Source organism: Artibeus jamaicensis, unplaced genomic scaffold, assembly GCF_021234435.1.
Source record: "Artibeus jamaicensis isolate MK-2021 breed Jamaican fruit bat unplaced genomic scaffold, CSHL_Jam_final contig_464, whole genome shotgun sequence".
NCBI classification, from domain to species: domain Eukaryota; kingdom Metazoa; phylum Chordata; class Mammalia; order Chiroptera; family Phyllostomidae; genus Artibeus; species Artibeus jamaicensis.
The window spans coordinates 18,877,283-18,890,099 of NW_026521842.1; the positions used below are offsets into that span (position 1 = coordinate 18,877,283).

At 43.2% G+C, this 12,817-nt stretch overlaps 1 protein-coding gene across 2 annotated transcripts in view; it reads right to left on the reverse strand.

Annotated features, from left to right (window-relative positions):
- CTCF (CCCTC-binding factor) overlaps positions 1 to 11,125 on the reverse strand; it is a 45,047-nt gene extending 33,922 nt beyond the window's left edge. The window contains exons 1-3 of one of the 2 annotated variants that reach the window (XM_037162682.2): positions 10,916 to 11,125; positions 5,878 to 5,994; positions 4,484 to 4,595 (exon numbers count right to left, since the gene is read on the reverse strand). The gene's annotated coding sequence lies outside the window, so the exon portion shown is untranslated. The remainder of the gene's footprint in view (positions 1 to 4,483; positions 4,596 to 5,877; positions 5,995 to 10,915) is intronic. The other variant, XM_037162681.2, reaches the window with a different exon arrangement.
- Between the last annotated feature and the right edge of the window lie 1,692 nt (positions 11,126 to 12,817).

The window sequence follows — 12,817 nt, forward strand, 5'->3', positions numbered from 1 at the left end:
GTCTGTTCTTATCCCAGAGAAATTACTGAAGGATTCTGAAAAGTTCTGAATAAACACAATATAATGACAGCCTTAGTATTAAATACCAAGCTTTAATATTAGCAACAGCCAGAGCCTAGTAACGCATTGCACACATGGATAAACTTTAAAGTTAGTGATGGTATTAAATAAACTTCTGAAAAATACATAAGGAAAACCTGATGTGTACCAGCAAACAGGTGTTAAGTATACTTGAAAGCAGTAACATACAATCTCCACATTGTTTTTCTAAAGATATACACTGATGTACATTTCCCTGTCAAAAGATGTAAAAAACTGTATGTGTATCAAATAATTAGCCACAGAACTAACTAAACACAAGATATTCTATGAAACCCAGAGACTATTCAGAGCCAGTCTGAGGAACAACAACAAAACCCTACATCCAATATCTCCAGTAAACCACTTTGCTTCTTAGCTTTCTCATCTGTAAAATGAGGGGATTGCAAGACAACTTAAAATTTCTCCTGATTTTAACATCCTACACTTTTTGGGGGGTTATCAATTACATTATCCTTATAGGTAGGGTAGGAACAAGTACCACCACTTTCCAGCTGAGAAAATCAGATAGGAAATTTCAACAGCTACATATATAATATAGTAATGCTGTACACAGAGTAAAGCAAAAGATGGTTCTTTAGCTTTGCACTCTCTTTGTCTGTAACCCAGAACCAAGCAGAAGTCTCTGAAACCTGTTTATTTATTTAAAATTTTATTTATTTATTTTTAGAGAGAGGGGATGGGAAGGAGAAGGAAAGGTAGAGAAACATCAATGTGTGGTTGCCTCTCATGTGTCCCCTACTGGGGAATTGGCCTGCAACCCAGGCATGTACCCTGACTGGAAATCGAACCAGAGACCCTTTGCTTCACAGGCCCATGCTCTATTCCACTGAGCTACACCAGCCAGGGCTCTGAACCCTATTTAGATGAAGATGGTTAACGCACACCACTCTACTGAGTGGCATTTACATCTGAAGTCCAAGAGATGTAAAAAGGAATGTCTGTACTGGGCGAAAATGCCACAAATATGTTACAATCTACCAGACTGGTTCTTCCTCTCTCCATTAGAATGTTTTAAACTAGAAAGTCTTTTCAAAGTCAAGATACAATCACTGTTTGTATAACCACCTTTCCCTCCCCACTGCACAAAGAGCATCAATATCTGTCTATTCTTTTCTTCAAAAGCCCTCACCCATCCAGAACATTTTAGGACTCTATTTCCTCCTTCCTTGTTAGGAAAGCTGTTGTATCATTTATCTCTCAAAGAAAGGAATTTCTGTGTAACACATGCTTAGTGCTAACTACATACTTGATGGGATAACCTACTTAGCCATTAGTTTATATACACACTTAATCTAGAAGTCACTAAATCTGCAAATACCAACTACTGAGAACAGTCAAAAACAAGATCAAAAAGGATTCTGAATATATAAAACAGACATTCCAAAATCTATGCCCTCAAATTTACAACTAATTTGTCTCTCAGTCAATTTACTCTTATGTTAGAAATAATTCAAATGATGGGAAACAGGAAGAGAAATGAAGCATTAGAGGCAAAAAGTTAAGGCCAACTACAAGAGACTGCTGTCCTCAAAGGAACAGATTAACATCCAGCAATAAGGAAGTACCTTCCTAGCACCTTGAAGGTCATATGGAGTGTCAGAAAGCTTCAGTACTCCTTCCTATTGTATTGGATCCCTGTTTCCCTTTAAAAAGTACACAACACAGCCCAGGCTGGCGTGGCTCAGTGGCTTGAGTGCCAGCCCGCAAACTGAAGGGTCACTGGTTCAATTCCCAGTTGGGGCACATGCCTGAGTTGGGGGCGTGGGAGAGACAAACCAATCAATGTGCCTCTAGCTCACATCGATGTTTCTTTCCCTCTCTAAAAATAAATAAATAAAATCTTAAAAAGAATCTAAACGGACTCATGGATATGAACAACAGTATGGTGATTGCTGGGGGGTAGAGGGTATAAGGGGACTAAATGGTAATGGAAAAAATATGTAATTAACTCCCTCATTTGTAAAACCCCAATTTAATTCATTTAATTTCTGTATTGTCTGGTGGTCACTCCTGTTTGGTTCAATGTAACATATGAGGGGGACCCCCCAAAAACCCAGAATTTATTTATAAAAAATCGTGTATTTATTCTTACATGTTTAAACTTCATTCACCTAGAAACTACTCTAGTTGATGCAATATACCTAGTGAGACTTTTTTTTCACTGCTCAAATCAGGTTTTGAACTCATTGATTTTGATGTCTTTTAGTGCTTCTGCCAGTTTTTGTTTCACCTCTTCCACATGGACAAAATGTTTCTCTTTGAGGACTTTTTTCATATGGGGAAACCAAAAAAAGGCTGCTGGGGCGAAATTGGATGAATAGACAGGTAGGGCAGGGCGTCATGCCATTTTTGGTCAGAAACTGCTGAATACTCAGTGCAGTGTGGGCAGGTGCACTCCCACCCATCATAAAAAGGGCAAAAGCTTTCAGTCTTGGGGAAAAAAAATTCACTGAAGCAGCCACTTAGAACACCAGCTGATACAGATGGGTTCCTAGAATACTCATCTAGTGGGGGAAACCTGTACTAACTACAAGGGACCTGCCCTCTAGAAGATAATTCAAATTTCTGGGAGCCCCCCCCCCCGGCGCCATATACAATGACCAGTTACTGTTAAAGTTTAAAGATCAATGCTTTACCTCTATATATCACATTATAGTTACGAATACACAGTTGATCCTTGAACTGCATGGCGGTTAGGGGACTGATTCTAACACAGGAGAAAATACAAGTGTAACCTTTGACTCTATAGTCAGCCCTTCCCATGTGTAGATCAAAAACAGTATTTTTGGTCTACAGGTGGGAACATGAAAATACTGTTTACAATCTGTGGTTGGTAGAATATAGATATGAAGGGTCAACTGTACTTATTGAAAAAAAAAAGTCTGTGTATAAATGGACCTACACAGTTCAAAATTGCACCGTTCAAGGGACAACTGCACATATTACCTCCTAACAACACTTCATTAACCGCCATAAGCCTGTAATAAGGTAGATCTGTCATTTTACAAATGAGGAAGGGCACAAGGATGTCACCCAAGGCCATACAGTTGTTTAGCTGCACAGCTCTGATATGGTGGCCTAAAAGGATTAAAATATAAATTAATATTTCTTTTATATTTCCTGAAACACCTAAGATGAGGGTTTCTCCTCCAGAAAGCCTTTTCCAACATCTTTCACCGACTCCTGTAACTGACCATTCCTCCCTGATCCCTAAACACTTTTATCAGAACATCAGTCACATTTATTTACAGATCTCTTGTCCCATAGTCTAATTTCCACCCTCGGGAAAAGAATCTTTAAAAAAAGAGACACAAAGAGAGGGAGGGGGAGAGAGGGAGAAAGACATCAATGTGAGAGAGAAACACCACTGGTTACCTCTTGTATGTGCCTGGCCAGGGACCAAACCTGCAACCTAGGCACGTGCCCTGACTGGGAATCAAACCTGCAACCTGTGGGACAATGCCCAATGGAATCACAGTGGTCAGGGCTCTTATTCATCTTTGAATCCCCAGTACCTAATGCTGTGCCTAGCACAACGCAGAAAGGTAAGTGTTTACAGAATGGAACGAGCACGTTACAAGTGTTCAACAAACACTGCATTTCTCTAAATAATCTGCATTAATAAACTTCAATATATACAGAACCTATTAGGTTCAAATATGAAACCTCTATTCAAAGAGCAAACATTATCAATGTACAACATGTAATTTTTAAGTGCCACTTACATTAAGAGGAATACATTAGTAACACCACTTAATAACTGTAAAACACACAGTTAAAAACAGATGCTTTTGAATAATCTTAGGAGTTTCAAGGTCCACAGCTTAGAATTTAGCCATTTTATTATGACTGACTACTTAAAAAGGGGGTTGGGGAGGGCAAAAATCAGTATGAATTCTTAATTATGCTTGAGTTAACATGGTATGTTTTCAAAATTGTTTTATAGAATTTACTTTATAGTCTTAGACCTGATTTTGTTCATTGCTTCCTCTTCCCTTTTTACAGTATTTCTGACTTGGCTCAGCTATCCAGAACTGCACCCCAACTGCACTTAGCTCTTGTGTACGTCACACATGTGCAGGGATATGCATGCAAGCAAACAAGTACCATTTAACACGATTTAACATAGAAATATCCCACAGTAGGACACTACAGGGAACAAAATAAGCTGCTGGGTGGTACAGCTGCTCACAGCTCTGAAGTGTTGCTCCTCAAATGCCTCCCCCGCAGTACCTATACAATGAACACTTCCCACTATAGGCACGCAGGCCCCATTTCGTTTTGTTGTGTCATCTTAGACAATCAGACACAGTAAGAGTGCACATTCTGTTCCTAGAAATATACATATTTGTTTCAATGTAAAAATTTTAAAATTACTTACCAGTTAAATTATTTAACTCACTGCCCCTCAATGAGCACAACTGAAGCTCCAAGAAGATGGGTCATGCTTATCTTGTGGCTTCAAGTACCCCGGAATCATATCACTTTGTACCCTAAGGGTATTCATATCCCAATTTGAGAAACAGGGATTAAACTAGCCACAACACTTAAAAGTGACCAATATGTTTCAATTTCTCAAACTCTTAAGTTTAGTTTTCTCAACAGCTCTTGAAATCAGTATTGTTTCTCTTGCAGCAGTTTATTAGTATGTACTCTGTGTGTACGTATTAACACTTCTAAACACTTTAATAACACTTCTAAAAGAACCTGTAGAGCACAAGTTATTTCTGAAATGACAGAAAAGCAGCACAAAGACCATGTCCTTCCCATCTATGGAAGTAACAACATGCCCACTTAGAAAATAGAGATTTGAGAATAGTAGAGTTTTCACTCCTGTTCCCTTTCTCCACGTATTTGCTTCAGGCATAGCTTGTAAGAAAAATCTTAGTAGTCACTTAGATGATTTATGTTTATCTTAATCTCAGCATTTGTAATTCCTACCTCTATAATCCTTTTAGCCAATACACAGGTGCAATTAAACAATTTTCACATTTTCTGGGGGATAAGAAAGAAGTGCTTTCTGGTAGCTTGAGAAGATATAATTTTCACACTTAGAATCCTACTTTGCTGTTTGTGAAATCCCAAGCCTAGTAGACCCTGACATGTATGAGAAGCCTATTTCAAGTTCCCTGTGATATCCACTGTATTTTATAGCAGAAATTGTAGGCTAAAGTTTTAAGTGATACTTTCAAATGTTAAAAGAAAAAATATTGATAATGACTATAACTAACATTCTCCAAACCTGGATCATTAGCTAGGTTAACTTAATTACAACAATTTTCATTTTAATCCAGGATACCAGATGCCCCAAGAACAGGATTCCATCTGTTTGTCCTCTTTAAAATTACAAGTTGCCACAAAGAACTTTTGAGATCATTTGCTAAGAGTCAAAATATAAATTCCAAAGGTTTCTACAGCATAGCACCCGCCATTTCCTGAAGTTTTTCTATGTACAGGTTCAAAATGATAGAAATGCTTTACCCACATTCAAAATGAAAACGCTTTATCCACATTCTCAATTGAGAATAACCTCTGAAATTGATGTTACCCTCTAACGAATGAGAAATAGAAAGGTTAAATAACTTGCTCAGTGTCATAAAGCTGGTATATGGTAGTGCAGAGTTTCAAACTGAGCACTCTCTGATCACAAAGCCTATATGCCCTCAACCACCCACCTTCTTCCATCTCCTATGCCAAGAATGGTCCAATGAATCCTCCAACTTTAGGAAGGTTTTATTACTATTTTTAAGACCAAGAAATGAAAACAATATTTACCTCTCCGTGGCTGCAAAGTCAGTTTGAAAAGGAAACACAGAACCCAGATCTCAAGCCCTCGGTCAGCAATCTGTCCACTAACGCATCCTGTTCTTCCGCCCCAGGTCTGCGACCATTCTAAAAAAAAAAGCACAAATCACTTTATGAGCATTAAATACACACAAATGCACATACAGCATGAAAGACAAACAGAGGAAAATGAAGACTGACAAAACTGGGGAAAAAAATGTCATCTTACTAATTGGGCCATTCCATTAAATATCTATCAAGCCAGTAATAAAACATTTTTTAAATATATTTGCTAAATATATAAAAGACTAAAGATTTATGATTATCAGAACAGCACTCCACTGAGACACTGCAACCAAATAATGGCACATGTACAAAGTTTGTCCAGACCATTGTTAATGGTCCAATCATTGTTAATATAATGAGAACAGTTTGTACAGCATCAATGCAGCCTGGCAACCAAAGAGAGTGAACTGGATTGTGCATGCAAACAATGAGGACTTCACTGTACCAGTGGGGGTGGTAGTCACCACTGAGTGAGCATGTGTCCTGTGTGGCTGCCTCATTCAAAATGACAGAGCAAACAACAAAGCTGTATCAAATTTTGCATTAACTTGAAACTACTGGGATGATTCAGAAGGCCGCAGCCATGGGCAACTGGTGATTGGCAGCTTTATCACCACCACACCCACACATGCACCATGTCTCATGTACTGCATCTCCTGCAGTTTTTCGGTGACCTATCAAATCACCTAGGTGACTCAGCCCCCCTACAGTGCACATTTCACACCCTGAGACTTCTGGCTTTTCTCAAAACTAAAAACATCCTTGAAAGGGAAACATTTTCAGACTGTGGATAAGACTCAGGAAAATACGATGGGGCTGCTGATGGTGATGGGGAACTGTGTGAGGTCCCAAGGTGCCTACTTTAAAGGGAACTGAGTCATGACTGTCCTATGTACAATACAATGTTTCTTGTGTTTTCTTCAATAAATGCCTCTATTTTCACAGTGTGTGGCTGGATACTTTCTGGACAAACCTCATGTATTTATCCAACTACCAATAAATTAATTCTTATAGATATAGTAATAGTCCTCTAACATTCTATTTCCTTATCTTTACTAATACCAGTTTTACTGATTAAGTTAGTTGTACCACGAGTAAAGACTATTTTTCAATTTAATAAGATAACTATGTGGGGGGGATTCACTGACCACTGAAAATTCTAGAAGCACAGCACTGAAATATTTTTTAAGTCAAATAATGAAATACCCTTTTTAAAAGTAAAAATAAATATTTTCTCTCTAAATTACACATAAATTAACTGTCAAGATTCAGGCAATGGGAGAGTGGAACTTACCTGTAGGGGGGTGGGGGGGAGTAACTCCCAAGTGAAATGAAAGAGCTAAATTTAAATGAAGAGTTTTCAAAGAATTTAACCTAAGAGGTACAATTAAGAGGGACTCCAACTAATAATTAACTAAAGCCCACAAAACTAAGCTGATAGAATACTTTCTTAGATGAAGCTGAAGAAAAGTCTTCTCTGTTAAGAGGGAATTTAAAACACAGGACTAGTGTATTTATTGGGTTGGCCAAAAAGTCCTCTTAGTTTTTTCCATAAAATAAAAGGCACATTTTTTCATTTTCACAAATAAATTCTGAGTATGTCACCTATCTCTTATTATTGGCTTCTAGTGGGCAGAGGCCAGGGGTGCTGCCAAACATCTTCCAATGCATGAGACAGCCACAAAGTAAAAATTATTTGGCCAAAATGTCAATAAGTACCAAGAACTTCACAAACCACTTTTGACACATCCGATCAGCTGCCAACAGCTTCTCCATATACTGCACAAATCTTATGGTGGCACAACAGTTCAATTTGTTAAAACTGTTTTTTAATGCATGCTGATAGGACAGCTGTCAAATGACAATCTAACAAAACTCAAATGAAGTTAAAGACAACTAACCACTAGTACAGCCATTGTATGGAGAACACTAAATCAACTTTTGGCCAACCCAATAGTTCAAGAAACACTTTTGTACTGGAGTCACTAGCATGCCTCAAAGGGAATGAGAATTTATGCCCTTGAAAATTCTAATAGCAGCTAAAAATGAGGATCAAGTGTGGAAAAAGACTATTCTTGAGGTATATGTCAGTAGTCTATATGTAATGCCACATCTTTGCACCCAAATACTAACCACCGAGAAAATGCACAGAGATACTGCCAAAAAAGATCTGAAGATAATGACTACAAAAAGTTTAGAGATGTTTAAAAAATATGGTATGCCAAATCTCTATATATACAATTATGAACCATGGTCTTCATAGTTATACATTATTTGCCACTATTATTCTTTCTAAACCTGTATACTCTTTCTGAAATACTAAGTTGTGACAATTCTGGGATCTAATTTTTGGCAAAGGAGCCTGATGTCATATGAACCAAAATAGGTAGATAAGGTAGATAGATGGTCAACTAGGTTTCTGGTTTAAAAAAATGAAATGGAGCCTATAAAGTAGATGATGTGGAGTGAATTTAATGCCAGCAGTATCCCTGAAGAAAAAAGTCTCCAGAGGTGAATCTCTGTCAGCAAGCACCACGGTGCAAGGCTCTGCCACAAGACTCCTCACAAGACTCCTCCTCAGGGCATTTGTCAGCCACAGGTGGCCTCTGCCACTCTGAAGAAACTCCCAAGCTACCCAGAAGTCTTAGGTGGGTGCCCTCATTTTTGTGTGCTCTTTAAAACAAAATCCTAAATACCTTAGAATTTAAATGCATAGCTTTTATTTAGGATAACTTTTATAGCTCCTAAATTTTATGTTGGTTCAACAAATTCTTAAAATAACTTTTACAACTCTTAAATAGGCAGTATTTGCCTATGTGGAAAAAGTTACATTGTAATCTTCCTCATAATACTGATTTAAGTAATAAGTTCCCTTGGTTAACCTTATATCATCACTTTATTCTCTGTACATTTACTTTTCCAATAAAAACAAAGTATGAATCTTGACATACGGGAAATCTCAAAGGACTGCAACCCTATAGGTAAGGTCTGTACCATTAAGACAGCATAAGTGATGTATAAGACTAAGAAGTTTGTGGCTGCACATGGCACAAATGAATCAAGAAGCAAAATATGGTCCATGGAGCACAATGCTAACCTGGAAAAACAAGCTTTATTCCTGGCTCGATTACAGACTTTCTGGATTTTAATTTTTAACCTGTGTGGATCTTACTTAGTAAGTAAAATATCCACAATTTCAAAAGGAAAATAATGCTGAAAATCACAAGAATGGGAAAAAACCCCCACACAAACAGACTAATATATCAGACAATTATTCCCAAACCTGACACTCCATCAACACTATTGCATTTAGTCACTTAGTGCAGTTTTACGGTGGAGGCGGGGGAGAAGGAACATTTTGTAGGGTTCAGAAAGAGATGGTGAAAGACTCTCCTATGGAGGCAGATTGCCTCCATAGATTTAGGTTACAGATTTAGATTACACATCGTGGACCAACAAATTCACTTAGCACCAGACTGTTTTAATTTCTTCATAAACTTAATGTAACCCCCCCCCAAAAAAAAAGTTATTCAGGACTTTCTTCTCTCCAAAGCAATCAGAGTTGTTACACATCAACTGCACCACCATGCTATATTAAGGTATTTGCGGAAAGAGCAAAAAGATTAAGTATGCGAATGTTTACTTAATTCTGAACTCAGGGCTGTAGGAAGTGTGCTAGTAAATAGTAGTTACGTTAGGCATAGATATTTATAAACCAACTGCTGCTAGTGACCCAAGATTCAATTACAACATCAACCCTCAGATTTCAGCGTATGGGCAAATTACCAGTGGAGTCAAGAATAAATTCATTCTGCCCTACTGGAGCTTTAGATCGGGTTGCCGAATCCCGGAGAACTGCCTTCGCCTACCCCTAGAGCATCAGGTACTAAGTAATGCACTAAGTTAGGGTTAGGACATATTAAAGCACGGGGGAAACTCAAGGGTCGCCTGCCTAACTTGGCCAGCCTATAATCCCGAATTCAGGAATTTGTCACGTCACTTGAGATCAGTGTGAAACTAAGTTTTGATCCCTTTGAGATCTCTTAGCGCACAGTCAAGCTATCCCTCACTGTAAGAGGAATCCGATCCTGACTCCAGAAAAACTACTTGGTCTGTAACTAGTGTCTTTTCCGCTCACCGTGGAGGGCCGCACCGGTAGGGTCCGACAAAGAGCTCGGGCACTAGTTTAGGGGCGCAGCGGGGCCCGGCGGGGGCGGCGAGCGCGCATCCCCCCGCCCGCTCAGGCGGCGTCGAGGCGCGAGCAGCTCAGCCAGCCTTGCAGAGGGAGCTCTCGGCAGCTCTGGGGTCCCTCTGCTCGCAGCAGCGCCGCCTGCGCCACTCGGTGGAGACGGAGACCAGCGGCGACGACGTGCACACTGGGAGCGACCGCCGAGCAGCCTCACAGGGCGACCGAGTAGGTGCTGGGGACCCGGCGGGCTGGAGGATGGGCAGCCCGAGAGGCGTTGGCCCGGGCCCGACACCCATACTGCAGGGAGACCCGGCTATGCGCGCGGCGGCAGTGAGTGGGGACCCTTGAGGACAGCGGGCGCGGAAGCCGAGACGCGGAGATCGCTTCTCGGCTGAGGCCACCCGCCTCGGGTGGGGCGGAGGGCAGAGGGCGGGCCGCGGCCGGGCGATCGGTCCGGCCAAGAACCGGTGTGGAGGGCAGAGACAAAGGAAAATGGAGTCGCTAGCGCGCGGGCCTCTGTCGCCGTCGCCGCCGAAGGCCCAGTGCGTCGCCAGGAGGAAGGCCTAGCGGGCGGGTGTGTGTTAGGGGGGGCCGGCCGGGCCGTGGCGGCGACGGGCAATGGCGGCGGCCGCGCCGCAGCAGGGACGGTAGAGGGAGACAAACACCCCCCGGCGGCGGCGCTGGCGCCGGGCTGCAGCCAGCGCCGACCGGAGCGGCCCCATCGTGACACCTAGAGGCGGCCCGCGAAACCTCCTCCACCCGGGGCCCCCTTACCTCCGCGCCACACCCCCCGCAGCGCCCGCTCCGCCGCCGCTCCACCGCTCCGGCCACCTGGTGTCCCCGGCCAGCTCCGCGCACCCGCACCGGCCACCGCGCCGCCGCTGCCGCCAAAGAAGCAGCTCCGCGCACGGTTTAATCGCTCCACAGGCTCGGACACAAAATGGCGGCGGTGCGGTGCAGTGCGCCTGCGTCGGCGCTGCCGGGGCCGCGGGTGCTGATAAGGGAAGGGACGAGTGGGGGGGCCGGCCGGGCGACGAGTGGAGGGCGGGGGAGGAAAGGTGAGGGGAGGGGTTGGCGCAGGGCAGCATGGGAGGCGGCCCCGGGCGCCAACTTTCAAAAGCGGGCGCGATGGCGTAACGGAACGCGCTGCGAGTCACGTCACGCCGCACGCGCTCTCCCGCGCTCCCGCCCGGTCGCGCGTGGGCTCAACGGGAGCCGCGACGTCCGGTCTCCCGCTGGGTGGGGTTTCTTGGGCGGACGTTGGCGCCTGTAGGCGGTCCGGGATTCCAGGACCTCTAAACCTGGTTCCTTTGCTGCCGTCTTCGACCCTGAACCCGTAAAGGGGGTGGAGGGTGTTTGAAGGAAGCTCGTGTGGGGCCAGACGGTGGGGCAGAGGCGGTTCTTGGGGCAGTCCCCGCCCCAGTCTCCACCCTGGCCTTGCCCGCCCCACTCTTTGAGCGCCGCACCGCATCCCGCCAAAGTGTGAGGCCTGTCCGGTCCTCGCGAATTCTCATCTTAAACAGTTCAGAGTCCGCGAGCGACAGCGAGAAGAGCTGTTTTTCACCAGCAGCTTTGGGGGATCCCTTTGCCCTGGAAAAGGGCTTCTTCCTGTCCCCAGGCCACCTCAGCTCGGAGATGCCTGCCAAAGACCAGACTTGGTGCTTTGACACGGCATAGCACTCGTCTTCTTCCGAAGGGACTTCTGTATTTGGTGCAGTGTAATTCTGTATTTCAAAATGTGCGTTTCTTGTTTTTGCCCTGAGGGCTGATGAATTCTCTGTGGGCGGAGTCCTTCAGCTGCTCTGGGAGCGGTCGCCCCTCCCGCTCACAGGGGTGCACCTGCGGACTCGACACAACCGGCGATAAAGTTGACTGAAGAAGATATTCTCGTGGCTCTGCGAGGAGAGACTTTGGTACTTCGGGGGATTCGATTCCAGATTGTAGTCTCAGCTCCCGTAGATGTGGATAACAAACGAGACTAGCATGAAGGGGACAGTTTCTGCTCCATTTTTTCTATGGCTTTTTTTTTTTAAGGTAATCAGAAATCTGGATTTTTAAATGTAAAATCTCCAGATATTTAGACATTGGCAAGTAGGAGTTTTTAAACTGAATGTGCTGATTAAACCATACAGGTGGTTTAATCTGACTTAAGGGAAAGAGAGAAGAGAAGTTCCCATGTCAGATACTAGGCACTCTGGCATTTAGAGAGAGGGTAAATGGAGACTGGAGATGGAGCAGCCGGGAAGGCAGAAGGAAATCCAGTGTTGAGTTGTGAAATTTAAGGGCAGAGAAGGTTTCAGGTAGGAGGGGATGGTCCCTTGTGTCTAGTGCTGCTGAGAGGTATACTTGGGCTACAGATGTGCTTTGGATTGGTCGGTCACCTTGGAGATCACTGAACAGTGTCACTGGTGGCCTTGGCTTGATTCGTGTTGGTAAATCAGAACTCTGGACACGACTACAGTGGGTTGAAGAGTGAATGGGGAAAGTGCTGAAATAGAGACTGCACATGTAGACAATGTGAGAGTTTTTCTCTGAAGGGAGCAAAGAAATGTAGGGATAACTAGAAGACTGTGGGATCAAGAGAGATGGTTTAAAAGGTGGTAGGGTTGTAGAGCATGCTTTTGTGCCATTGGGAGGAATACAGTAGAGAGAAGGCTTATTTGACCTACATAGGAG